At 37.5% G+C, this 21,361-nt stretch overlaps 1 long non-coding RNA gene across 1 annotated transcript; it reads right to left on the bottom strand.

The window, feature by feature from the left end:
• Nucleotides 1-1,021: 1,021 nt before the first annotated feature.
• Nucleotides 1,022-1,854, bottom strand: LOC130099245 (uncharacterized). The gene is made up of 2 exons (XR_008808370.1): nt 1,773-1,854; nt 1,022-1,172 (listed from the first exon to the last, which is right to left on the bottom strand). It is a non-coding gene; the product is annotated as an uncharacterized LOC130099245 (long non-coding RNA).
• Nucleotides 1,855-21,361: the final 19,507 nt, after the last annotated feature.

Here is a 21,361-nt window from a genome sequence, read left to right on the forward strand (position 1 = left end):
TTTATTTCAATAGGTTTTGAAAGGATGGGCCGACTGTTCCAAAGCAAGTTGAATGGTCTTGTCTGGACCCTACAGAACATACTACAGCCCATGTTTTGCTGTTTTATCCACCTTGGTTTTTCTGTTTTTAAGTGTAATAAAGACTTTACAGTGTAACAGTGTTCTCCAGGTGTTGAATAAAAAGAATGGCCTAACAGTATTTTATGTTTTCCTGTTGTATAGCATCTTCAATTAACATTAAACTCTCACAATAACACAATTCGTGTGCATTGATTGATGTTTACAGTCCTGCAGAAATATCACTGTCCATGGTACTGAATCCATCAGATTATTGACAAGTACCCAGAAAGCATGACAGCAAACATGATGTTTATTTTGGGGGTGAAGGGTGTGGATTTTGGAATAAACTGCTGCTCCAATGTATATGTAATGAGTGATTATAATCAAGGTTTTCTTTCTAAATATCACATGAGTGGAATGACTTCTCTAGGCATGTGAGATTTTACTTAGTTATAGAAGTTACCAGTATGATTACTGAAATGTTTGTTTCATGTATTTTCTAATGTCTGTATTTGATATCTGAAAGCAGTAACAGTGCTTGCTCATTTAGTGATTCTGTGATCTTTTTAACGGCCTATGAACTCCTGTGAGAGTCTTGAAGCTGACTTCTGCTGATGAAACTGAAAACTATCTTCAGTAAATCTTTTCTTTATTATAATTCTGACTCCTGCTCTTCATTCATCATATCTGGTTCTGGGTCTTTGACTGTGCGCCCCTAACAGGTGAACATTTAAAAAACTAGCAAAACTCCTATGGGGTTCTTCAATGGCACACCTTCCATCAAAAAATATTACATTATCTAAATATGTATTACTGTAATGGCTGAAAACAGTAACTTCTTTACTTCATGGATGTATTTATAGAAGAATGATTTGCTATAAAATAACATTGAAACCATTAAACAAAGTACAGTTTTGAAAATATCTCCCTTACTGTACGTACAATTATCAAATGTGTATTAAAAAAATTACTGTATTTCCCCTAAAGTATTCTTTTCGTGTTTCAAAGGGTGTAGTGCTTTCCTAGTGACCACACTGACTTACTACAGGTAAAATTCTGACAATAACTCCCTTACTGTACGTACAATTATCAAATGTTTATTAAAAAAATGTCTGTAATTGCCCTGGCCTAAAGTATTATTTTCGTGTTTCAAAGGCTGTAGTGCTTTCCTAGTGACCACGCTGACTTATTACAGGTGAAATTTTGACAATAACTCCTTTACTGTATGTACAATAAACTAAATGTTTATGAAACAATTACTGTAATTCCCCTAAAATGCTTGCTCATTTAGTGATTCTGTGATCTTTGTAACGGCCTATGAACTCCTGTGAGAGTCTTGAAGCTGACTTCTGCTGATGAAACTGAAAACTATCTTCAGTAAATCTTTTCTTTATTATAATTCTGACTCCTGCTCTTCATTCATCATATCTGGTTCTGGGTCTTTGACTGTGCGCCCCTAACAGGTGAACATTTAAAAAACTAGCAAAACTCCTATGGGGTTCTTCAATGGCACACCTTCCATCAAAAAATATTACATTATCTAAATATGTATTACTGTAATGGCTGAAAACAGTAACTTCTTTACTTCATGGATGTATTTATAGAAGAATGATTTGCTTTAAAATAACATTGAAACCATTAAACAAAGTACAGTTTTGAAAATATCTCCCTTACTGTACGTACAATTATCAAATGTGTATTAAAAAAATTACTGTATTTCCCCTAAAGTATTCTTTTCGTGTTTCAAAGGGTGTAGTGCTTTCCTAGTGACCACACTGACTTACTACAGGTAAAATTCTGACAATAACTCCCTTACTGTACGTACAATTATCAAATGTTTATTAAAAAAATGTCTGTAATTGCCCTAGCCTAAAGTATTCTTTTCGTGTTTCAAAGGCTGTAGTGCTTTCCTAGTGACCACGCTGACTTATTACAGGTGAAATTTTGACAATAACTCCTTTACTGTATGTACAATAAACTAAAATGTTTATGAAACAATTACTGTAATTCCCCTAAAGTATTTTTTCCTGTTTCAAAGGGTGTAGTGCTTTCCTAGTGACCACACTGACTTACTACAGGTGAAATTTCCACAATAACTCCTTTACTGTACGTACAATAAATGAATAAGTTCAAGAAAAAATTACTGTAATTCCCCTAAAGTATTTTTTCCCGTTCCAAAGGCTGTAGTGCTTTCCTAGTGACCACACTGACTTACTACAGGTGAAATTTCCACAATAACTCCTTTACTGTACGTACAAAAAACTAATAAGTTCAAGAAAAGTTTTCTGTAATTCCCCTAAAGTATTTTTTCCCGTTCCAAAGGCTGTAGTGCTTTCCTAGTGACCACACTGACTTACTACACATGAAATTTTGACAATACTTAATAATACTGTATTACATAATAATATAATACTGTAATTCACTAAAAGGGGTTTTGTTTGTTTAAGGTTGTAGAACATTAATAGGGGCTACATTATTAATAACGGTAGTGAATGAACCTGTTCACATTGGTGCAGCAAATCTGACAGATAATGTACAGCAAGATCAAGAAGGCATTCAAAATACTGTACAGTGCAGAATTTTATGACCAACATTATAAAAAATTACTGTAATTCCCCTAAAGTATTTTTTCCCGTTCCAAAGGCTGTAGTGCTTTCCTAGTGACCACACTGACTTACTACAGGTGAAATTTTGACAATAACTCCCTTACTGTACGTACAATAAACTGAAATGTTTATGAAAAAATTACAGTAAAGCTATTTACAGGCATTGTTCATGGTTAGTTCATGTTAACTAATGCATTAACGAATGTTAACTAACCGGGCTATTAATGTGAATTGATGCATTTGTACATGTGTGAGTTAACGTTAACAAATATGAACTAATGCTGAACAGAGATGTTGTTCATGGTTATGTAGCGATTATACGCACGTATAAATATAATTAATTATTATTCATAACGGATTATGATCAATAATTAATAATTGAATTATTTTCAGAATTTACTGTAGCAAAATCAATAGTATGATCAGTTTATCAGTTCATCCAATGAACGGAAAGCATAAACAATCATTAATTCTAGGAAATATAATATCTTCTTGGCCAAGAAAGACTAATTCCCAGCTAACAGCTAAATTAAGAAATAAATCAAGGGTCAAAGCATAGGTAACTTAGATCGAAGTTCAAGACAATAAATCTGTAAGCACATAACACAAGTAATGCTTCTCTTTTCAAATACAAACAATACTTTATTGATTATAAGCCTATGACTAACACACAAAAAAACTAATATAACACAAACACACGCACACGCATTCATACAAGTTGAAGAAAGACAGAGAGTGAGGAAGAATGAGTTTTAGGAGTTAGATGGTGAGATCCCAAGTTTCTATATGCACTTAAAAGACATGACCTGAACGAACCATCAATAATTAATTTCACCCTTTTATCGTTTCTTAGGCGGGTAATTCAATTTGATATTAAAATCACCAGTTCAGTTAAAAGTCTGGAGGTACTTGCTTGTCCTTGCTTTGGGGTTCCCTTTTGTCATGAAGGGGGTTCCCGGGTCCGTGGTTTGGCTGGCGGTCTCCTCGTGCTTGATAGATCTTGGGCAGCCAGTCACGTGGTGTGTTGGCGGATGGATGAAAGTCTTTGAAGTTGGAAGCGTGTTGCAGTCGAAACGTTTTAAACGAAACTTTGCAGCAAAACTTAACTTAGAACCGAGACTTTTAACGGAAAAGAAAACAAACTAAGAAAAGAAAGAAAAGTGTGACGAGATGGCTTGAATTAAATCTGTTTTAACCCATATCTTGATTTGGGTCATTTGTCTCTGCGTCTACATGGTTACTATAACCATCGTTGGCTCCACCCGGCTTGTTCTGCCGAAAGAGAGCATCACAAGAGAGCAGAGGGCAAGAGAGTACAAGAGGGCAAGAGCCGAGGGCAAGAGCGCATCACAAGAGCGCATCACAAGAGAGAGATTCTGTGTCCGGGTCTAAGATTTTTAACTCAAAATGTTTGTCCCGCCTCCTGGAGGAATTTGGAATTCGGACAATAAGATACTATATGGTTATTTGAGAAGGGGGTCTATTCTATCCCCCCCTTTCTCTCATCGTGAATCATGTGCTATCTGTGGTCTGCTTAGTCATCAGCTTGAACATAGGATTCAGTTTAGACATAATTTCCATTTTAAGAACATAAACATTTTTACACAGATTTCAATCAAGCCATCTTTTGAATTAAACACATACGAGCATAATGATAGGAAACACGACACTTTCATTCCAGTATCTCTAATATTTAAAACAATTACATGACTTAGATGTGATCTAAGCAGAATAGACACATACAGGGGTTGTAAACACAATATATAATTGTTATGTTACATGATTTTGATTCTGGGTCAGTCAAGAATTGTTCTGGGATGAGTTTTATTGGTATTGGAGAATTGGAGGAAAGTCCTTATGTGTGTGTGTAAAGTTTCTGGGGTTTAAGAAAGACATTCCAGTCTGAGGTAATGATAGTTCCTGCTGAAGTCTGTTCTTGTTCAACATATCATGAGACCTTGGTTCTTAAAGAAAGGCTAGTCTGTTTAGTCGCAGGGGTCAGGTGACTTCTTGTTAGGGCCTCTTGTTTCACCATTTCTGAACAGATCTGTTCTTGCCAAATTATAAAACATTGACAACGTCCTTCCTTTAGTTAAACAACAAAAGGTCTTCTTGGCTCATAGCCTCGGGTGATCTGGAATATGCAGCCTCTTGTGTTTGATTATGTATGACAGCTTCACTTGTGTGGGTTTCATTCTCGTTGTCGCTACAGTTAGTACATGTTAACTAATGCATTAACTAATGTTAACTAATGGAACCTTATTGTAAAGTGTTACCAACAAATTTAATCAAGGTATTAATCAATATTTTCATTCTAAATATCAAATGAGTTGAATGACTTCTCTAGGCTTATAAGATTGTACATTGTTATAGAAATTACCAGTGTGATTATCGAAAATGTTATTTCATGTATTCTCTAATGTTTGTATTGAATATCTGAGAGGTGCACTGTAAAACCCAACACGTTAAGCTAACTCATTTCAGTTGAGACCGATTACCTCAATTCAATTAAGTTTATAAAAACAATAGTTGTGAGTACTCTGAACTTATTTTAATCAAGTCCACTAAAACAAGGAAATTTCTTAATACACAATTAAACTTCTGCATTCAAATATATTGATATATGATATTATATATTGAGTAAAAACAGTGAAATTACAAACTTTAAATGAACTTTTAAGTGCTTGTAGTTACTACTAGCTCACAATATCACACACAAAGTCAAATCCTTAAGTTAAGCTAACTCATTACATTTGAGGACACCGATTACCTTAATTGAATTTAAAAAACAAAAAGAAGATATACATTGCAATCAATAAGTTAAGCAATTATTTAAGTGACTAATTAAGTGATGATTGAGCATTAGTGATGAACACCTGCTGTTAACAAGCAAAATCACTGAAGTAAAGAAACACTTGAAATGCAAATGAGCTGCTGCTCCCAGCTCAGGGGGCGGAGTGTGTGTTTGGCTGCTGAAACTCATGTGTTTATAAAACACATTTGTAATGGCACAAAAGTCAAAAGAAAGTATGATCAGGTGTCAATGGTTGTGTTTTGATGATGAATTTCATGATGAAACTACAAACTTCAGTAAAACTTTCATTAATTTATTATAATTCTGACTCTTGTCTTAAATTGACTGACTAACTCCTGGTTTTAATTAATCACATCTGGTCCTTGGGTCTTTAACTGTATACAGTGGTAATCTATATTGCAACAAGAACAATAAAGCAGAAGTTTCTGCAGATATTATTTAATGATACAAAGTTTAGCCAACTTATCAAGTATTCTTAATGTAAGACATTACAATTTTAAAAGTGGCGTTAGGTTCCACTGTTTAACTAGGTAACCAGTGAGCACAACCATTGGGCATCTTTTCAGGTAGCTTGTCTGGTGATAGTCCAAGGCATGGTACCAATATTTTGCACTGTTCACATTGCTAAACATGACAAGGACTAATTATGTAATAAACCACTAGCAGTTGTGTGTGTTAACCAATTATATTATGTAATAAATAAATATTAAATAATTTTAATATGTTCAATTGCTTCAATATTTTGGTTTACCCAAAGTAGTCCTGACTGAAAACTGTGCTGAAAACAATATTTTAATTCAAATATACACATTTATTTTTATTCGATTTATATTTTATTGTCACTTCACTAAAAGAAAATATAGTAAAGTAAAAATTACGTGACAAAACAATCAGTTAAAGGGTTTATGATAATATAAGAACAACTTAAACCAAGAGAGGATCAACAACAGCAAAATTATGAAGAGGTGATATTGAAATATTACTCTAACCATGAGGAATTAACTACAACTTTTATGTATAATCCCAGTTGTATTCCATGGACAATTAGAAAGATAATACATATAAAACAGTGTTTACATCAACAGTGACTTTCTACGTTACTTTGGTTGAATTTGAAGTTGAATTTGGAGGGGGGAGAAAGAACATAAAAGTGAATGTCATGTAAGTTTGTTGGCTGGTGGCAATATCAGCACATGTGACTTAATATGTGAAAATATTGACAATGAAGGACAATACACTACATACAGATTTACAGGAGAGTCAGTGTCAGAAAAGATGATGCCAACAGCATCCTCTGAACAAACCATTATTTTGGATAACCTTGCATACAAAAATATACCGGACTAGGACTTCTGCAATCATACCCTTTATTCCTGCCGTACAAGAAGCAAAAATTACATGTTGGTCATAAAATTCTGCACTGTACAGTATCTTGAATGCCTTCTTGATCTTGCTGTACATTATCTGTCAGATTTGCTGCACCAATGTGAACAGGTTCATTCACTGCTGTTATTAATAATGTAGCCCCTATTAATGTTCTACAACCTTAAACAAACAAAACCCCTTTTAGTGAATTACAGTATTATATTATTATGTAATACAGTATTATTAAGTATTGTCAAAATTTCATGTGTATTAAGTCAGTCTGGTCACTAGAAAAGTACTACACCCTTTGAAACACGAAAAGAATACTTTAGGGGAATTACTGTAATTTTTCTAATAAACATTTGACAATAGCACGTACAGTATGCGAGTTATTGTGGAAATTTCAGCTGTAGTAAGTCAGTGTGGTCACTAGGAAAGCACTACAGCCTTTGGAACGGGAAAAAATACTTTAGGGGAATTACAGTAATTTTTTCTTGAACTTATTAGTTTATTGTACGTACAGTAAAGGAGTTATTGTCAAAATTTCACCTGTAGTAAGTCAGTGTGGTCACTAGGAAAGCACTACAGCCTTTGGAACGGGAAAACATACTTTAGGGGAATTACAGTATTTTTTTCTTGAACTTATTCATTTATTGTACGTACAGTAAGGGAGTTATTGTCAAAATTTCACCTGTAGTAAGTCAGTGTGGTCATTAGGAAAGCACTACAGCCTTTGGAACGGAAAAAAATACTTTAGGGGAATTACAGTAATTTTTTCTTGAACTTATTAGTTTATTGTACGTACAGTAAGGGAGTTAATGTCAAAATTTCACCTGTAGTAAGTCAGTGTGGTCATTAGGAAAGCACTACACCCTTTGAAACGGGAAAAAAATACTTTAGGGGAATTACAGTAATTGTTTCATAAACATTTTAGTTTATTGTACGTACAGTAAGGGAGTTATTGTCAAAATTTCACCTGTAGTAAGTCAGTGTGGTCACTAGGAAAGCACTACAGCCCTTGGAACGGGAAAAAATACTTTAGGGGAATTACAGTAAATGTTTCAGAAACATTTTAGTTTATTGTACGTACAGTAAAGGAGTTATTGTCAAAATTCCACCTGTAGTAGTTAGTCAGTCTGGTCAGTAGGAACATACTACAACCTTTGGAACATGAAAAAATCTCTTTGGTGAATTACTGTAAGTTTTAAAACATTTTTGCGTACTGTATGTACAATAGCCTACACAAAAGTACACTAAAGCAGTCGTGATCTAGGTGAATACTCAGCAAATATCAAACCTGAAACTATTTTCACCCTGGTTGATTTTTTTTTACAACTTGACTATGTTCATGGTGCTGTCCACGTACTATGTGGTCCTGAAGATCCTACATGATCAAGTCTGCAACTTGGGTACAGTTGCTTTTTATATTCGCTTTGCATATTTGCGGAGTTCCGCGTTCAATATCTCGTGAGCTGAATATTGTTACTACACAAATAACATTGTTTTAATATTTTAATCTCCTCAAAACGAGTTTTCCTTCGGGTTTGCACTTTGCAGATGGTCCCTTCTTAGCAGCCTGCGCATAGAGATCAATGTATTTTGTCCAGTGCGAAGGAAAGATCGTTTTGAGGAAATTTATGTTGTAGCTTCTGGTGTTTTATCTGTAGTTATCTGTGATATGTGTTGTGTGTCGCAACAACGCTTAGTTCACGAGTTATTGAACGCGGAAGTCCGCGAATGTGCGAATATGCGAATATAAAACCAACTTTACCTAAGTAAGCATTCGTAGGTCAACGGACACACCCGCTAGTGAGAGGCTAACCAAACAGTACTACCTCCTATTTCCACGATGCCCGAAAACACACTCTTCTCTTGTGTGCCGCTAACTGAAACACACGTTCTGTCAGAGCGTCCAAACGAAAAATGATAAAGTCAATACTTATAACGTTAGCATTATTATCAAAAACAGTTGCTAAATGCCTCAGCTCACTGACAACTTCATCGTAGGTAGCCATCTTTGTTGTGACTGTGGCCGGTGCCATGTAGATTCGACCGATGCAGTAAAATGCTAACCAACCAATGGGCAGAAGTTGACCCCCTAAGACAGCCCCTCCTCATTTGCATAATGAGGCAGAAATGCATACAGAAATGTAAAAACGACAGGCAGAAATAAATAGCATTGAAGAAATAAATAGGGTAAAAAAATACAAAGGAAGAATAAAACAGACAAAAATATTATAACATGCACATAAATAAATAAGGTAATTATTACAAAGGTGAATAAATAAAGAAGCTAATTAAGAGATATATACATTTATGTCTCACTGTATAATTTAATTTCTACCTACATTTATTTGTTTATTTTATTTTTGGGGGCAATTAATTGTATGCTTATTTATTTATTGAGCATTTATTTATTTCTGTATTTATTTTTAAATATGGTGGAGCTGGTCCTCCATAGACGTGCGGGTGGGCTTTCATTTTTATTATCAAAGATGAGTTTTAAAGTGTAAATTGCCGGTAAAAATTTTCACGAAGATAATATAATGTGCTTACTAAACATAAAGATAAGAACCGCCCACCATTGTTTTTTTATGTTTTTTATATCAAAATGCTGAATATAATATGAAAAGTTGGTGCGTTTTACAGTGGTTTTAAGCACGCCCCCTCCCTTCCACTAGCTGGGCGTGACGTCATAAAAGGTACTCCAAGCTTTTACTATGCCCCAGGCCTGGAGTTACGCTATCTTTGAGACCTAGCTAGCAAAAATGGTTAACTATTGTGTTTGTGCGGGATGTACGTATACATCAAAAACGGGGGAGAGGCTCCACAAGTTCCCCAAGGACAAACGGCTGATTCGTGCCTGTAAGTGTTAGCATAACTTACCCGAGGTAGAGCTTAGATTGGGCCCAAAAAAAATCAAGCAAGACCCTACCCGAGCCCGCTGTGTCCGAGCCCGGTCCGGCCCTGCCCGACACATTAACTGTAATTATGAGCACGGTTTAAACCCGACTATTTTTTAATACGTGGGTCGTTATAACTGATGTTCTCAACTACTTTCTATATTACTTTCTCCCGCCCGCAACATTTATGTTTTGTCCCGCTCCCACCCGCAAAAAGACTTTTTTTCTGTACCTCCAAATACTTTCAAGTTAGCCTATGTGTCGCCACCATACACATCAGTATACATGCTCCTGATCACTGTTATAACATAAAAGCAAGCGGGCTACTGCGTGCATTGTCTGGCATGACTGCTCGCAGAGTGCGCTCCCATAATAATTTCCAAAAAGCTGACATCTGTTTGTTATAATCAGAGGATTTTCCAGCATACAGAATTCAGCACTGAACAAAAAGTCCGTTTTGAGCGGTGAGGGGAGTCCATCATAAATGCTTCTGATTGGTCATTATTGCGTTCAAGAAATCAACACATATGTCTGTGATTGGCTACATCGCTCAACGCTGCAGACATGTTAGAAATAGAAACTCTGCCTGTAAACCGTTTCTATTTTGTTTTAGTTGTTCTTATTGCTTTTCTGCAACAGATGAATACAAATGTATTAGTTTTTATGTTTTATTCATAGATATTTCTAGTTTGCGGGAGTCCCGCGAATCGTTTTATTCTCCCTCAACCGGCACACACAGAGTGAGTGCATTACCGCCCGCACTCCCTTTTATGACGTCATCACCCAGTTACGTAAAAAACATGCTACCTTTGAAGAAACCCCAATAAATGTTATTTTAACGCATTTTAAGACAGAAATTTTTACATGTATACACATTGAGCACTTTAATTAACACATTAATTGGTTGTGGTGGTTAACCTGTAATTTACACTTTAAAGGATACAATTATTGACTACAGGGGGACTTTAAATATATGTTCTGCAAATCAAATTTCATTCAAAAAAAAAAAATTAATTGAATGAATCGGCTCAAAGAATGCTTAAGCACAAATTGTACATCACCATCACAACTTTAGAAAAGTCTTAAATTCCTTCAAGTCAAAATAACAAGAAATTTAACATTTAACATTTTAACAGAGTAAAATGTCGGACGGACGTTTTAGAAACATCTTTGAACAACCATTACAAAAACAAAAACAAAAAAACACACACAAAAAAAACAATTGTGGATCATTCAGGTAATGACACACAATATAAAAATCAAGTAGGCTAATTTGTCTTGTATTTTGTGTTTGTATTTTGTCTTGTGGACTAGGCTATAAACATCTGTTATGTGAAAAAGCTTTTTCAGTGCAGTACTAAACAGAAACAATGTTTTTATGATCCTTTCTTATAAATAAATAAAAATTACATTTTGGAGATTCTGAAAGGTGTATGTAAACTAAAGTGTAAATGTAACAAAAATCATAAAACTATTAGACGCCAAAATGTGGCTATGGTTACTATGTCAATCATCGCAATTTCATGACTCACATGACTAAAATTTTGCGGATTCACTCCCACATTTAAATGCATTTATCACTCTTTATAATTTACTGTGTGAACGTAACCACTGGTCTTCTAGAAGCACGAAAAACAAAACTATTATTTAGATTGTCAATAGCGCTCCCTTTAAGCCATCACTTACTTACCGCGCTCTGCACTCTCCCTAAAACTCTCGTCATAAACACTGAAGTTGTCCGCACTGCACAGTGAATCTCTCATTTATATCGCGTCTAGACTTTGTTGATTATGAGGAGATTTGCGAAAGGGTAAAACTCGTGCTGATTCTAAACATACATTTTGAGCGAATTACAGTAATGCTACAACTCACCGAAGGTCTGATGCGGATCGACAAGAGCCATCTTCCGGGTAAATTCAAGATCTGGTGTTACCAGTTCACCTTATATAGGCGGCTAATGTGGCCTCTCAAGATGTGTGAGATAACCACCTCCAATGTGCAGAAGATGGACTCAAAAGCCAACAATTACATCAGGAAGTGGCTGGGCTTACCTCGGGGCCTCTCCAGTGTTGGCCTGTTTGGGAGGAATGCACTTCAACTGCCACTGAGGTCAATCCTGTTGGGCTACAGACAGGAGAAGGTGAGGCTTGTCCTAGAGCTGAGGAACTCGTCGGACCCATCTGTGCAGAACACCAAAGCCCCAGTCCGAACAGGTCGTAAGTGGAGGGCAGAACTAGCAGTCGACCAGGCTATCAGCAGGCTGAAACACCAAGAGATTGTTGGCAGGGCACAGTCAGGGAGAACTGGCCTGGGGTGGGGTACTGCTCCGAAAAGGTGGTCCAAAGCCACAAGGAAGGAAAGGAAAGAGCTAGTGATTTCTGAGGTGGTCAGGACAGAGGAGGAGAACTATCAGATCAAAGCCCTTAGCCAACGTCAGCAAGGACGCTGGACGACCTGGGAAGGAGTGATAAGCAGGACCGTAGGTTGGGCTGACATGTGAAAGATCCCCCAAGCCAGGCTGAGTTTCCTCATAAGGGCTACATACGACACCCTCCCAAGCCCCAGCAATCTTTGTCTGTGGTATGGCTCAGAGGAGAGCTGCCAGCTTTGCAATGCCCCAAATCCGAGCCTGCAGCACCTCCTGTCAAGCTGCAAAACAGCACTGACCCAGGGTCGGTACAGGTGGCGACACGACCGAGTCCTGCGGAAGCTGGCAGAGATCCTGGAGATACGCAGGGCGGAATCAGCCTGGGAGCGCCTACCACCAAAAGCGAGGCGGCCGATCCACTTTGTTAGAGAGGGAGGAGGGGCCACCAAAATCACGCAACCACAGAGATCAGCCCTGGCAGGCAGTTGTGAGTGGAACCTGAGAGTGGACCTCGATCGGCAGCTCAGGTTTCCAACAGAGATCACCATAACCAACCTTCGACCTGATATCATTCTCTGGTCTGCCACAACCCGGGCAGTGATTTTGGCAGAGCTCACTGTCCCGTGGGAGGGAGGAATGGAGGCAGCCTTTGAGAGGAAGAAAGATCGGTACCTCAACCTCACAGCCGAATGCAGAGAGGCGGGGTGGTCAGCTGTCAGCTACCCGGTGGAAGTCGGCTGTAGGGGGTTCGTGGGAGCATCCATCCAGCGCTTCCTGAAGAGCATGGGAGTCACCGGCCCCAAACTCAGAAAGGCCTTGAAAGACCTGGCCGAGGAGGCCGAGCAGGGAAGCTTTTGGCTTTGGTTAAGAAGGAAGGACCAGGCGTGGGGAAAACAAGGGTCCTAGGGTCAGCTGCAGGGGGCGGCAGGGAGACGTCCCTGCTGTTGCTCCACCACCGTGAGATGTTCCGGGAATAATGGAGCGAAACATCAATGAAGGGTGGCTCCCGGCTGATGACCCTGCAGCTACCCGCAATGGCACCGTCGGAGGTGCGGGAAGCAGAAATGCTTAGCAGGCAGTCACTTGCCTGTGCTACCACCAAGGAAAGGAGAACAGACAAGTTTGTAACTTATAATTTATTACATGGCTTGAATTCAAATGTAGAATGCGGTGTAAACGTAATAATAACACGTGTTATTTCTTGATAACAGACCGCTGCTAAGGATAACACACCGTTGCCATGGACACTGTGTTCTTTAGCGGAAGCAATACAATCGTTTTTAAATCAATAAACTCCTTTTTAAATCAATATTTTGTGTAAAATTATTGATTTATTTGGTAGGTAACCATGAAATAAGCTGGATAATGAAGATGGAGGCGGTTGTTATAGCGAATACAACCCATTCAGGATCCGCTTCGGCCGAATTTATAATATATTATGGAAGCCCGGTTCGCTAGCAACCGCCTCGCTACATTATCCCTTACATATTATATAATATTAACTTTAATTATATTTTATCCGCTATAATTATATTTTATTCATCTCTATTTAACTAACGTAGACTAACCATGTTCCGTACACTTTTAGCCTATCACCGCACGTCAGCGACCACTCCTCCGTTTCTGAGAGCAAGACTAGCATGTTTGTGTGATCATTCTCCGGGGGAATACCCATTGATTGGTCCACACTTTGATTGATGTCTTTTGGACCAATAGTTTTTGAGAAAAGTGGGGAAAACTACCTCCTCCACCTGTGTACGGAAGATGATAAGCGTTAACGATGTTCCGTACAGGCTTATAATGGTGTTCCGTACAGAGCGAATAACTTATTTTCAACGGCGAAATGGAAAATTAACCGGTCAACTGATTAATTTTAATGTTAAAATATTTAATCATGTAACAATTTATGTTAATATTAACTTAATTGACCCTTTATGAATATAAACATCATCATTGCACTGCTGACAGACGTGCAGCCTTTTTTGCTGCCTGAGAGTGGCGCCAAACGGTCATCGGCCGCAATCGTTTAAAAATCCCCATTTCACAGCATTTAGTCAACAAAAGGGTAATATATTTAACAATTTGTGATAGCATAATATTCATTTAATAAAGACTGTTATACTGGGAAAAGCATAAATGAAATTGAAATGTACATTTTCGTTGCTCTAGTTGTCTCCCCACCCAAGCCGCTGTCTGAAGTATAGCTTGCCCACGGGCAATTTTCAAGCGAAGTGGGCGCACCTGGCAAACTAACTGAAATATCACTGGAACATACAGCTGGAGTGTCTCTGTTTTGATCGGGGATGAAAGAGGGAGAAATGAAGACGACACAGATATGTATTTTGTGTATGACCTAGAGGTATTTATTCAGCGATCGGCGGTTAAAGTTAATCTGTACGGAACATCGTTGTTGTACGGAACATGGTTAGTCTACGTTATATATCGAATCTAAAGTTAGATTTGCCTGAAAATATCTAACGTTATGCTGTGAGTGAAACTATAACTATAAGTTATTTACCATCAGTTGCCAATATCTTGGCAATCCAAGCAGTCGTTTTTCCATTTTTAGACCACCATACCACATATTCTTTGTCCACAATCCACATCAGGTTCATAATCACCCTCAATAAGGTTCAACCGGCCAACTTCAACTGTACGGTTACTAAATTCATAAAGAGCGTACATATTTCCAAAAAGATTGTTTGTTTACAATTCCCACTGCGTCTGTATCCTAGGCAACAAGAGAGGAAGCGCGAGTGCGAAGGTTGCCAACACAAATGCGCTATTTAGGTAGGGTATGTACCATGGTAAATCTGAGGTACCATACTATGTACCATAGTAACAGCTACAGTACCATACAATGTACCATGGTACCATGGTAATATCTGAGGTACTGCAGAATGCACCATGGTAATATCTGAGGTACTAGGGTATGTACCATGGTAAATCTGAGGTACCATTCTATGTACTATAGTAACATATACAGTACCATACTGTGTACCATGGTACCATGGTAATATCTGAGGTACTAATGGTATGTACCATGAAGGTACCATGGTACTACTATGGTATACCATGGTACTACTATGGTATACCATGGTATGTACTATAGTTTATCATGGTAAACTTTCTTATGGGAAGTCCCAGTACAAATTCATCCAATTGCGTGTCAAGTCCGAGTTCATTCAAAATTGGACTCGAGTCCGAGTTCGAGTACCCCAACTCTAATATATTTTGTTATAGGATGTAATGGTGAATCTGACTTTTTAAAAATCACATTCATATCTGTACGTACACACCGCCGCCGACTTGAGCTTCAAAAGTTACCGGAAGTCATTCATTTTCAATAGAATCTGGCCTCTCTCAGCTGCAAGGAGCGTCAAAATCCATCGGCGTTGCATTTTGGGCGTTTTGAGCGACCAGAGCATCAATCAGAAAGTTGAAAGTAGCTAAACTTTATGGTAATGAGCTATGACGCGGTTCAGCGGCAAAACGACAGCAACCAATCGGAATATAGACATCCTTCGCGCTGGCTGATTCCGGAGAAACATATGATGTAAACTTTCGTTCCTACCAAAACATTAGTTCCGAGAAAATGGAGGAGACGTCTTCTCCGCAAATACAATACAGCAGCACCAAATACAACAACTTTGTGATGATCCATAATGATCCATAATGATCCAGTGATACACATTTGAGGATGTGTATAAAACGCTCATTTTAAGCGGGAATGCATTTGCTCACGGTAACACCGATTTGACCAATTGCACTAGATGCAAATAATAATAATAGCTAATTATTATTATTTTTCCCGACCAAATATGACCAAAACGGTTATAAAAATGCTGTCATTATAAAAGGTTTCTAGTGTCAATGTATTGCTTGTTTTTTCTCTTCACATTTTATGTTGTGACACTTCTCTTCTCCCATGATCGAACATAGAATGCTGCTACTACGTCAAAGCGGCCAAAGCGTCAACAAGCTTCCCCGTACTTTTTGACAAGCGTCCTTGACAGGGCGGCCATAGCTTTTTTGCAGCTCAAGTAGGCGACGGTGTGTGCATACAGTATGAATCTTTTTGTTTTGTTTTTTATGTTATTTTGACACTGTCCCAGTTTGCCAATAGTGTATTGTTAAACTGGGACAGGGTATTACTGCCTAACTGGGACAGCCATTTAAGTCATTCTAAAGGTGGAATTGAGTTCCCTTTTTATATGCCCCTCATACATTTAGTTAGCTAGCTAGATATTTCAACAAAGATTGTAAACTGCTTATAAAAAAACTATGCAATCCCAAAAAACAACAAAAAAAAAAGAAGAAAGATGGAGGCTACAACCCGGGACATTTGCAATATTTGCAAAGCCAGATATGGTGATGAAAAGTATCCCAAAAAGGCAGAGGATTGGATTATGTGTATTGTTTGTGAGGACTATTTCCATGAGACGTGTGGCGAGGAGAATGGCCTCATTGAATACGGGGGAGGCATTCACTTGCACTGGCTGTATTGACATGTAGACTAACCTACTGTACAAAAAGACATTAAATTTAGCCTGTGTGGAATAAATTAGCCTATAAGAAGAAATGTTTATGAAGATTCCTCTTTTTTAAAATTAAAATTTATATGAAACAAATTAAACTCAATACAAAATATTGTGGACAGGAGAGGGAGGGAGGGTGAATCTGCTGTACCTGCACCCCTCCTTAAAAAAAGAGATTTTTTATTATTTGTGTTGTTGTTGTTTATGTTGTTATTGTGTATTTAATTAATTGGGCCTACATTTGAATAATTTCATGTGTTTGAAGTGTCCCAGTTTGCCAATAAAGGTGTCCCAGTTTGACAGTAGCGCCTGGAAAAATGTGGTTTGGGGTCAATTTGTGTTTGAGGAAGAGTCATCTATCCTCTGTTTAATGTTTCTTTCTTTTTTATTCTGTATAGTAGAGTAGAGCTCTTAAAGGGGTGCTTCAGAATTTTGGACATCGGGCTTCATTTCCAAGTTAGCCTTAGTGTTATTTATCAGTGGAGACAGTTTTCAAAAATTTTCATCCAATCATTCCAGTTGCATAGTTAGCGCGAGTCAACGGTATCTGCTATAGCCTGCCATTAAAAACAGTTTTACCCACTCCACAGTACACCAAAAGCAAATAAATTATAATGCCAGACTTACGATGTAAATGTCTGTTGAGAGAATAATGTTAGAAATCAAACTACCCTTTCATCGCATTGCAATAGTTATACTTTGTTCCCTGTATTTATTAGCGCAGTCTACAGCAGCGGCGGAGTATTATTAAGTTACCTAGGCAACCGAGAGAGGTAGTGAGAGAGAGAGGTAGTACAGGTAGTCCCGACTGTAGTGCGCTTCTGTTCTCTGTTTACTTTTCGGCGCAGTACTACTAACCGGAGCAAAGATTCCAAAATTCCAAAACCGGAGCAAAAATTCCACCACTGCTGAAAAACTAGTTCCTGTAAATGTATTGCGATCATTGAGATGCAAGAGTAGTTTGATTTTTAACATTATTCACTTAACAGACATTTACATCGATAATCGGGCATTATAATGTATTTGCTTTTGGTGTACTGTGGAGTGGGTAAAACTGTTTTTAATGGCAGGCTAGCAGTTATCATTGACTCGCGCTAGCCTAGCACCGGCGAACTATGCAACTGGAACGACTGGATGATTTTTTTTTAAAACTGTCTCCACTGATAAATAACACCCAGGCTAACTTGGAAATGAGGCCCGATGTCCCAAATTCTGAACAACCCTTTTAAGCTATTTAGAATAGTATCATATGAGGGGCTAAGACATTTGGATCATAATAAAAAATTATGCAGAAGGTAAATTATCAGAAAGTGTCCACTTTACCAGTATTCACCCTATATTCACTGGCCAATATGATGTCTAATTTCCTGCTGTGAGATCAATAACAACATACAAATTACCACATTAAATATTTATTCCTATTTGCCTTGTGTATAACCCCAAGCAAGATGACTGGATTTCCTCTTTTATCCATTTTAAAGGTAATTACGCCTCCAAATAAAACCGTATACAGCCAGTAGTACTGGTTTCCAACATTTCCATTTCATTTTAATGGACTTTGAAAATGAGCTTTGAGAAAGGTATACCATTTTCATCAGTTCCCTATTGGGAAAAGGCTGCTAAAGCAATGAACCACATTTTGATTAATAATAACAGTGTTTGTCTGAACAATACCCTTTAAGTATTAATTACTACATCAGCCATCAACCAACCTAATTGATTTTTGCAAGCATGCTATGCCAAGACAAAATTACTTTGTCATTTGAACTATGTAGCCTATAATGAGGGGAGCACCCTTGAGATTAATATAGCACTCTGCTGGCCTCTGGCTCACCTGTCAGTGTTCTACTGCTGTGACATTATTTAGTTTTCACTGTGAGTAAAATAATAATCTGTCAAATAAATGACATTGCTTTGGTGTAGATTGGGTATTTTCCCTATGTCTATCTGTTTCAACATTGTAAGATATATATATACAGCTAAACTGTAAATCATAAGATATGCTGTCTAAAGATGACATCTTTTGTCAAGATAATATACATGAATGTATTTTATACTGACTGTTCATTCTTTAGATGTTGTGAGTGGGTATTTGATACTGTACAGGTCCATACAATTTTGTAGCATTATATGTGGATGCTAGGGCATTCTGAATAGTTGCAGTCTTGTTGCTAGGGTAATATGAGTGGTTGCTAGGTGTTTTTGAAGCAATATTGATTGCTTAATATAACATGCCTAAAATTTTAATAGTTTTAATAATCCCTAACTCTAAAAATATGCTAAATCAACCATGACTCTTGCTTTAGTGAATGTCATTAATAAGCCCTTCAACTCAGTTTTTTTTTCTTTTCAGAAATGATTTTGTGAGGTACACTGAAAAGAACATCATAGGTTCATTGAACTTGTGTCTTGAATGCTAATGCTGAGAACTAAGATGAGGAAAACATAGATTTTTACTTCTAATCTTATAAACCATTGTGATAATATCATTTGATTTAACACTGGATATTCATGTAAGGTTATTATCAGTATTCTAATGCAAGAAGTAAAAGGGTAATTTACTCTTAACATATATGGAACTTTGACAAGCTTTTACAGAATCATCTTTGGCGCACAGGCTGTTCTTTGAAGTGGCTGATGCAAATTTAAAGAATTCATCATTGCAATCTTCATGGCACCCTGCATAATTAGGTCCAGTTTCTCTCTTATTCTTGAGATAACCTTAACAAAAGGGCTCTGTATTGGGTGCAAAGAGTGAAGGGAATTTCTAATTAATAATAAGCTAATTATGAGCTGTTGCTGTGTATATTTGCTATTAAGCTTTGTTGTAACTTTATTCATCTGTCTTCGTCTGTCTGCAAACACCCCATGACAATAAATGTATAGGAAGGCTGTATATCATATGACAATGAATATATATTTATTGTATATACATAGAGTTGTGCTCAAAATGATTCATACCCTTGGTAAATACGTTTTAAATTCATATTCACAAATGAAAGGTTAGATTTTTTATACATTTTTAATATATACGATCAAAAGGATTACTGTTGCAGATTTATTTTCACAGCCTTCCTGATCATATTTACTATATGAATAATTTTGGGCACACACACACACACACACACACACACACATTTATATATATATATATATATATATAATTTGAAGACATTGTCTGGAGTCTGTCTGATTACTGCTGCACGGCAGGATAGGGAGCACTAGAGATCTTATTTCTATTCCCAAGTGATACTGCTTAAGTGGAACAGAGACCTTATTCCCAAATGATAGTGTTCAAAAAGGGCGAGACACCTAGTAGAGTATAAATTAGTAGGTGTTGAAGAGGAGATGCCGTTTAACTTTTCTCCCTGAGTGGATTGTGTTTGTTGCTCCTTATAGCTTTGTTTTTAATCTTCATTCTCTATTTTTCCTTGCTGGTTATATTGTTTAATATAACTTATCCATGACAATATATCTGATTTTATATTGTCTGTCACATTAATCTGACATCGCTAGCTTTAATCTAAATCATTATCACTAGCACAACACACTTGCATTTCACTAGCCTGTTAACCTGCCATCCGTGTTTGCCGCGTTTTTTCTCTCGCACACTCTCATGCCTTTTACGAGTCCAACAAATAAATGTGATGAGTCGGATCAGTCAACATACATTGTCTGTTATTGTCACTTGCACAGCCTGCCACATGTATAGCATAGCATTCTCTGTCAGCGAGAGGGTTTCACATGTGATAAATGCAGGGAGATAGTCAGGCTGATGGAGAAGATTTCAGAATTAAAGACATGCATCCAAACTTTAATCGAGGATAGTAACAGTTGGAAAAGTATTTGGGGCACACCTGACCTGTTGAAAAGAGACAGTATATATCCCTCCCGGGGTGGTGCCACACTTCTATAGTACTATGGCACATAGTCTTAGAGTTGAACCTTGACTAACTGGGCCCATGTCAGGAAGCAGACATACTGGCTAAACCAACCGTCTACTAGCTGTCTCGCGTCACAGAAGTCAGATAAATCCCAACACATAGAGACTCGTTCAGCTAGTTATCATCATATAGATTATAATATTCCTTAAGTTTATAATTCAGTTTTTTTGGCATGCCAGGCCGAGTGGCGCTATGCATTGTTCTAAAATCTGGTTTTATTCTGGCATGTTGAATTAGCGTTCGACGAACACGGCGGCACGTTCACTTGGAACATAACAGCTAAAAGAACTTCATATACTCTGTAATTTTTTGGTCATACAGATAAGATATCGGGCCCTATTTTAACGATCTGAAACGCAAGTGTCAAAGCACAAAGCGCAAGTAACTTTGTGGGCGGATCCCGGCGCTGTTGCTATTTTCCCAGCGGGATAAATGCCTCTTGCGCCTGGCGCAAATCTAAAAGGGGTTGGTCTGAAGTAGCTTCATTATTCATAGGTGTGGTTTGGGCGTAACGTGAAATAAACCAATCAGAGCGTCATCTCACATTCCCTTTAAGAGCAGGTGCGCATGATGCATGACGGATTGCTATTATAACGGCGGATTTACCAGGCGCGCGCCAGGAGCAGTGGTGTAAAGTAACGAATTACAAATACTCTCGTTACTGTAATTGAGTAGTTTTTTTTAGGAATTGTACTTTTTTAAGTAGTTTAAAAACAGTGTACTTTTACTTTTACTTGAGTACATTTTAAGTGTTGTATCGGT

The sequence above is a fragment of the Rhinichthys klamathensis genome, unplaced genomic scaffold (genome assembly GCF_029890125.1).
Source record: "Rhinichthys klamathensis goyatoka isolate OS25496 unplaced genomic scaffold, OSU_Roscu_1.1 h1tg000225l_1, whole genome shotgun sequence".
Classification (NCBI taxonomy): domain Eukaryota; kingdom Metazoa; phylum Chordata; class Actinopteri; order Cypriniformes; family Leuciscidae; genus Rhinichthys; species Rhinichthys klamathensis.